The sequence below is a fragment of the Rhopalosiphum padi genome, chromosome 4, assembly GCF_020882245.1.
Source record: "Rhopalosiphum padi isolate XX-2018 chromosome 4, ASM2088224v1, whole genome shotgun sequence".
In the NCBI taxonomy this organism is placed as follows: Eukaryota; Metazoa; Arthropoda; class Insecta; order Hemiptera; family Aphididae; genus Rhopalosiphum; species Rhopalosiphum padi.
Window position 1 is genome coordinate 7,863,877 of NC_083600.1, and position 8,544 is coordinate 7,872,420.

The window sequence follows — 8,544 nt, forward strand, 5'->3', positions numbered from 1 at the left end:
TATATATATATATATATATATGTTAACATTACTTCTATAAACTATAATTATAACTTGAATAAGAAATAAAACAATCAATATCATCCACGTAGATAAAATTAAATCTTATTACGACTTAATCAATAAATAAACAAGAATAATAAATAATATATAAAATGTTAAACTACAAATTTTTTTTGTTTTAGCTTCAATATATGTAATACCTCAATAAGGCTGTTAAAATTCAACTCGAAATAGATGTAAGAGCCGAAACATTAAAATCTAACTGTATTTAAATAACTTAATCAAAAGTCACTCAACTAGGAATTAACAGGTCCTCGTACATATTTATAATACATATTAATATGTTACAACTGGGGTTGTAAATTTAATGCACAATAACACCTTAAATATGCATTTAAAATGTCAAAAATGCAATTAAATATAAACTTAAAATGAAAAATCGCATTTAAAATGCCAAAAATTATAGTATAAAATTCACTTAAAATGGTTTTCAATAAAAGGTTTTCAATGATGTTAATTTATGGAATTTAATTTAAAATATTGAAAACAAATTAAAAAGATAAATATGACTTAAAAAGGCAAATAGATTACCTAATAAATTAAAAACGTCAAAAAATGCTAAATAAAAGTTTTATAAATGGATTTCTTGTTACATAATTCAAATTATGTATTTACAAAACTACATTTCACAATTACCAAAAAACAAAAAAAATAAACTCTTTTACGAATTCATAGCCCTAGTTAGAATGTTATCGTCTATATTAAAATATTTATTTCGTTTCACAGAATACGAAAAAAATATTATAGACGATAACATTCTAATAGTTGTATATAATTGTATAAGTAAACATATTTATGTTTAGTGTAACGTGGTTGGGAAAACCTTATTACAATAGTATTAGTTATCTGGTTAAAATTAATATTCATAATATTAGCATAATATAGCATAGAATTATATTTAATGTTTACTGTATAATTTATATGGAATATAACTATAATTGTCACAATAGCACAATAATATACCGAGTGTTTTATATACTGTATATGTTATCATTGTGTATTTAAAAAAAATTACTTGACCTCATTTGGTTATGGAACGAAATACACTAAACAAAATATTCAATCTGGTATATGTATGGTGTTGATTAGTCATATCCTAATTACGCAGGTGATAAATAAAACTAAGACACAACATTTTTTACGTAAATAAAATACACCAGAATAGTATTGGAATATCGTCCGCTATTAACCACATAAATCCAACTTATATGTAATATGACAAGGAGGTTTCCCGCCTAGATTTGACATATTATATTACATTTAAAACAAATTCATCGGCGTTGTATTTATAGCTTGAATTAAGATTTAAAATAAACAGGAATATTATAGACGGATCTATTATAGAGAATATATTTTAGATTAAAATATGTATATGTAATTTTAAAAATTTGAATTTTTGTTAGATATAACAAAATTTTATTGTACTATTCTAAAAATGAAACAAAGAATACTTCTCGAGTTTAAAAGAAGATATGTACAACATTTTTTTTTTTTTTTTTATGGATCTTGAAATTAATAATATGTGCTTTGACAACTGTGATCATTAGCATTACATTTAATACCATATTAGGAAAACAAAAAGATAAATTAATATATAATAAACAAAGAAGAAAAATAACAAAGAATACATTAAAATGAATAATTATTAATAATAATTTATTATAGTTGTTAGTTTTAAATTATCATAGTAATTGATGAATTTGTGTTGCATTGATAAAATGTATGGTGCTTAATTCGTCTGGAATTGGACCAAGGCTTGTTCCGATGTCATGGCTTCTGTTTAGTTCTTCTCTTAGTTTTTCGTGTATTTTACATTCTTCGAGGATAACTCCAAAATTGATTGCTAACTGGTTCAATAATTTTAAATTCTATAAGCCCCATAAAAATATACAATTTTTAGTATATGTGTATATATAAATAATATGTAGATAATAGATATATCATATTATAATATTTTTTATTTGAAGGTTAATACATTTTTAATACGAAAAAAGTCTTTTCCTAATAGTTATTTTTTATTTTAACTTATATTTAAAATATATAAATAAAATGTCTCTGTAAGCACCTCTGTAATATAATTAAGAAAATAAAAATAATAATTTTCTTTATAAATTAAAAAAGTAATATTATTCTAATGTATATCACATTAAAATATTTAAATGCTTAGAGTTTTACATTCATATTTTATTTTATTATATTATATTATTTTGAACAGTGATTCTGAGAATTAAATAGTTTGATAAAATTGATAGATATTTTATTTTCAAATTTAATATAAATTCATTATTACAGTTATATTTAACGTTCTTTAAAACTAAATATCACATTTTTTTTTAATTTTCAAACTTATTTGATTGTGATTGGGTGTACGCTATTAATTATTGCATAAGGTTTAGTCTTAAACTAGTTCTTAAACTTAATTTAATGACCAATGATTGATTAATCGTGATTGTTTTTTTTTTTAGTCAACCATTAAATTAATAAACTTTTTGTACAACCTGGCCTAATTGTTATAAATAAATCATAAGTTTATTTAGAAATTATCAAAGCTAATATTAATAACATAGAACTTTATGTGTATATTAAAAGACTATTTTTACTTTTTAGTTAGATCAATAAAAATTTATATATATTTATGTTAAGATAAAAAAAAAAAAACTATAAGGAAAAACTTTTTTCGTATTAAAAATATATTAACCTTCAAACAAAATACTATAATATAATATATCTACTAAAAATTATATATTTATATGAGGTCCAAGAATTGAAAATTATTGAACCAATAGCAACAAATTAAACTAGAATAGTTCTAAAATAAATTTTGTTATATCTAACGAAAATTCAAATTTTTAAAATTACATATACATGTTTTAATCTAAAATATATCCTCTATAATAGATCCATCTATAATATTCCTGTTTATTTTAAATCCTAATTCAAGCTATAAATACAACGCCGAAGAATTTGTTTTAAATGTAATATAATATGTCAAATCTAGGCGGGAAATCTCATTGTCGCATATTGGGGATGAAGGGATAACTAGGTTTGAACCGTTTGAGGACAATTTAAAATTTTATTCTATATTTTCTTTCTTGTGCAAGTAGGATTTATGTGATTAATAGCGGACGATATTCCAATACTATTCTAGTGTATTTTATTTACGTAAAAAAGTTGTATGTTTTAGTTTTATTACCCTACATATACCAGATTGAATATTTTGTTTAGTGTATTTCGTTCCATAACCAAATGAGGTCAAGTAATTTTTTTTAAATACACAATGATAACATAAACAGTTTATTAAACATTCGGTATATTGTATATAATCATGTCTGTATTCATACCTATTTTTAGTCCAATAGAATACACTAATTTATAGTACATGCATTGAAAACATTGTTTTATTTATAACTAAATAATTCAATACAACAAAAAATTAACGATAATGATTTCGATTGAGTATTGATATAATTTCTTCTACATTTCCCACCAATTTTTAATTAATCATGCGATTGCTTAAACGTAGTTAGTATACAAGAAACGATTTGGATTAGGTTGACCTTATTTCTTGTTTTATGGTTTGAAATAGAACATTGTTGTTACAAATTCTCGGTCCTTTAATTCTATCATCATGGATAATATTCTTTGGTTTTTTAATCGTTTTTTTCTTATTTAAGTCAGCATTATAGTTTACACAAGCAATGTTTTATCCATGGTTGAAATGAACGAATGAATCTATCTATATATATATATGCTAACATTACTTCTATGAACTATAACATGAATAATAAATGATATATAAAATGTAACAGTACAATTTTTTTTGTTTTAGTTCATTTAATGTAATACCTCAATAGGGCTGTTAAAATTCAACTCGAAATGGATGTAAAAGTCGAAACATTAAAATCTAACTGTATATAAATAACTTAATCAAAAGTCACTCAACTAGGAATTAACAGTTCCTCGTACATATTTATAATACATATTAATGTTACGACTAGGGTTGTAAATTTAATGCACAATAACACCTTAAATATGCATTTAAAATGTTAAAAATGCAATTAAATATAAACTTAAAATGAAAAATTGTATTTAAAATGCCAAAAATTATAGTATAAAATGCACTTGAAGTGGTTTTTAATAAAAGGTTTTCAATGATGTTAATTTATGAAATTTAATTTAAAAAATCGAATACGAAATAAAAAAGAAAAATATAACTTAAAAAAGAAAATAAAAGAACTAAAAATTAAATACGTCAAAAAAATGATAAAAAAAAAGTTTTATAAATGGATTTCTTTTTACATCAGTAGAATTATGTATTAACAAGGTAAGATTGCCTGCACCTCTAAGTATTTATATAGTTGTACATACACTAAAGGTTTGATTAGTTTGTAATGCTTAGAGTTGTATATTCATAAAATATTTAATTATATTACATTCTTTTGAACTGTGATTTTGAGAATTAAATAGTTTGATACAATTGATAGATATTTTATTTTCAAAACGTATATAAATTTATTATTATAATTGTAAATTATTAAAATATCAAATGAGCTCATTTGATTGTGATTGGGTGTACGCTATTAATAATTGTTACATAAGTTTTAGTCTAAAATTCGATAAAAACTTTAATAAAAGTATAAATATATTCGGATGACCTGGTAAAATGATTTTTTTAAATGGTTATGATAAATTCACAGCATATGTTATTCTATTTAGATTTATTCATATTCTGTTGGACTATAAACAAGTGCAGAAAAATACCGCAGAAGGTTTGGTTTTATAAAGTGTAATTAAGTAAATACTAATATAATATAGCTATACTAATAAATATCTTCGTTAGTAATATTTCTTTTAGATATAATGAAAATGAAATAATTTTAAAAAGTCAATAAATTAATCGATTCAACCATTAAACCACGTACATCATCTTTATTTTTAAACTAACTGATTCAACTTGTCTGCACCTCTAAGTATTTATATAGTTGTACATACACTAAATGTTTGATTAGTTGTTAATAAACAAACAAGAGTTCTATGTCTAACCGATTATTAAAATAATTATAGTCTATTGTACAAATTTAATACTAGTTTTGTTTTAGTAATCGGAATATTAACAATGATTTCTTATAAAATTTTAATAACAACAATTATTGTAATATTTTTTATAAGCTGTAATAATGCCTTCGGTAACAACGATCATTTTATACCTAAATTAATACCAATATTGTATAATAAATAAATGTCTTTAAGCAAAATAATCATAAATCAACCATATATTTTATTTTTTTTTTAGATTTTAATCGTAAGTTTAACGGTTTTATACAAATAAACTATAGTACTGTATAATTATGTTTATTATTCATACATTATGTAATTTATTAATAGGTCATAATAGGATTAAATTATATTAAATGTTTAGACTTTTTAATGTGAATTTATTTCAATGTGAAAATTCTACATTCTGCGAATCACGAATTATATTCATATTAAATATATTTACATTCATTATTGTTTGAAATATTTATAAACAGATTGAGTGATTAAATTTAAAAAAATATATAAATAAAGTATAAAGAACTAAATTGTTTGCTGACATTACTTATAGTAACTCAAAATATTTTTTAACTTAGTTTTTATTATTTTATGTAAATTCTGAAATATTCTATACATAAAAGTAATTTTAAATTACAAAATATTTCATTCCAACTTTAATCACACACAGGGTTTAATGATACCAATTGATTTATTTCCTGAAAATAACGTTTTATTACACAATACTTACTACACAATTTAATTTTATCTGAATTGTGTAATATCATATTAATATCATTTTTATTTATTATTGACCATATTATGCATTCATTTACATAAAATATACATTGTTTACGTAATATAATAAATTAAATATTTATAATTTAGTATAATTAATAAATAATACATGTGAATTCTTATGTTGTAATACATACATCGACTGCCATCGTTCATTGGTATATACAAACTACGAAAATAGCTTTATACTTATATAAATATAGTATACATAATACAAATGGGTGATTGCGGATTGTGCCGCATCATATTACAAAATTAGAGATAGAAGACTTAGATTTAAATCAGGGGTTGCCAAACAGTCGATCTTTCTAGGACTATAAGTCGATCGTAACATATTGCTATTGCCAAACTACGTAGCCTGATTTTACTCTTGTTTGAGATTCAATTATAAATTTAAACAATGACATTCATCTGTACACAATGTTATAATATTTATTTGATTAATAAATATATATTTTTTTTAGAATGCAAAAGTAAGGAACTTTATATTATTATTAAATAATACACTTTATTTTTATAAAAAAATAAATATAAACATAGAATAGCTGTATTACATGGGGACTATTACACATTGCACCGATTTTAATATTGTTGCACATCAATATACACTGCACACTGTATTAATAAATGATATCGTCACAGTGACTGAAAAATGTACTTAATAATAATATAATATCATTTATACGGTCAAAATATAATACATTAGGCACATTTTAGTTAATTTATTAATTGATATTATGTCTGTATATAATATAATTTTAATATTGCAAAATTTCTAATAGGTGACCTTTTACTTATTGGGTTTGATGGTAAGTATATTTTTAATTATATTTGTATGCAATCCTGTAAGTAAGGAAAAATTAGTTTATAATGATTGTCTCCGATTACTGATTAGTATTAAATTTAATTATTATAGAAAATAAGTGTTCAACTTAAGCAAATAATAAATGTTTAATTTATTAAATTATTATGTATAGAAAGCTCTGGATTTAGAAATTACGTTTTCGCAAAGTCATTTGGTAAGGGATGTGTGTAGTTTGATAAGTATTCTATACATTAAATATATCTTAAATGTCATTTTTTTAATGTGGTTTTCATTAAATGTTTGAATTTACATTTTCTAAATAAAACTGAAAACAATTTGAGTTGAAATATATTGTATAATAATTTATATAAATCTGTATCTTTAAAAGTAATTTCTCAGTGATTTTCCGTTACTACGAAATATCTATTCCATTGATAGATGCATACTTACCTTTATCACATTTTATCATGGTCTTTATTAGTAAAATTTAAATAATATATGGATACATTAAATAATGTGTACTATATATCTGATTTTTATAAATTATTATCTGTATATATTAATACGTACATTTTAACGCCGGGTTGGTGTGTCAGTGGTTGTCATAAAAAAATTTCTTTTCCAGCGAACCGTCAGAGTTTTTTGACATTTGTAAAACAAAAATTTACTAGATCCGCTGGAGGTAATCATATTAATTTATCAGCAAGTATTTATTTAATTCAAAAACCCCTGCTTGAAACAATGGACTAGTTCATACTCAATTTCTCTCATACATATTTTTATAAAACTTATAAACAGTATAAAGTCGATACAAAACAGTAAAAATTTAAAATATTTATATTTTATAACTAATAAGTAACATATTAATAAAATTAACGATAATGAATCGAGTATTGAAGTAATGTCAATGAGGATTACTTACCCCTATAAGTACTTAAATCTATAATAATCCAATGTATACTGATTAAAATATTTTCAATATATTTCTTTATTGTCCTATAAGGTAATTTTAATAGTTCCGTTCAAACCGTTCCGGGTAAGTATTATAATTTTTTTTATCAAGTATTTGTCTAGTTTAAAAAAAACCCTTGATAAAACAACGAACTTAGGTCATACTAAATTTTCACCCATACATATTTTTTTTTTAAACCTATAAAGTCGATAAAAAATTGTAAAAATTTTTAAATATTTATATATTAAAAAGTAAAATAATGGTAAAATTAACGATAACAAATCGAGTGCTGAAGTGAATGAGGATAAGTAATGAATCATAACAACGGCGCACTTATCAATATTACTCCTTAATTAATGCCCTTAATGGCTGTAAATACAATATACGTATTTTATGTAACCTTGAAATAATAAAATATTTATGTATATTGTATAGAGACATAAATGTTTCAATGAAAAATATTTATCAAAACTAATTATGAAAAATTATACTTTTAGTTTATATAGACGAATACTACAATGAACTAAAACGTTTAATATGTAATAGTAAGCATTATACTGTAATGTTGGTACTTATTCTTATAGTTATTTTAAAAAATTAAACTTATTATAATTTTCTTGAAAGTATATAATATAGAAATATTAATATTTTTATATTGTATGTTTTTTCATATAATTTATCAAACATAAAAGTCAAACCAACTTAATAAAATTAATTTTTATTTAATTTTTTTACAGTGCCAATCAAGACTCCATTAAATTACTGTTATGATCTTAGTGAGCTATTGTATAACCATACTATATGTATATAATAATTCAAATTTTTTGAGTCTAAAATGACCAAGTTTAATGTTATTTACTAACATTTCATAGAATTGATAGAATTGTGTGACTAT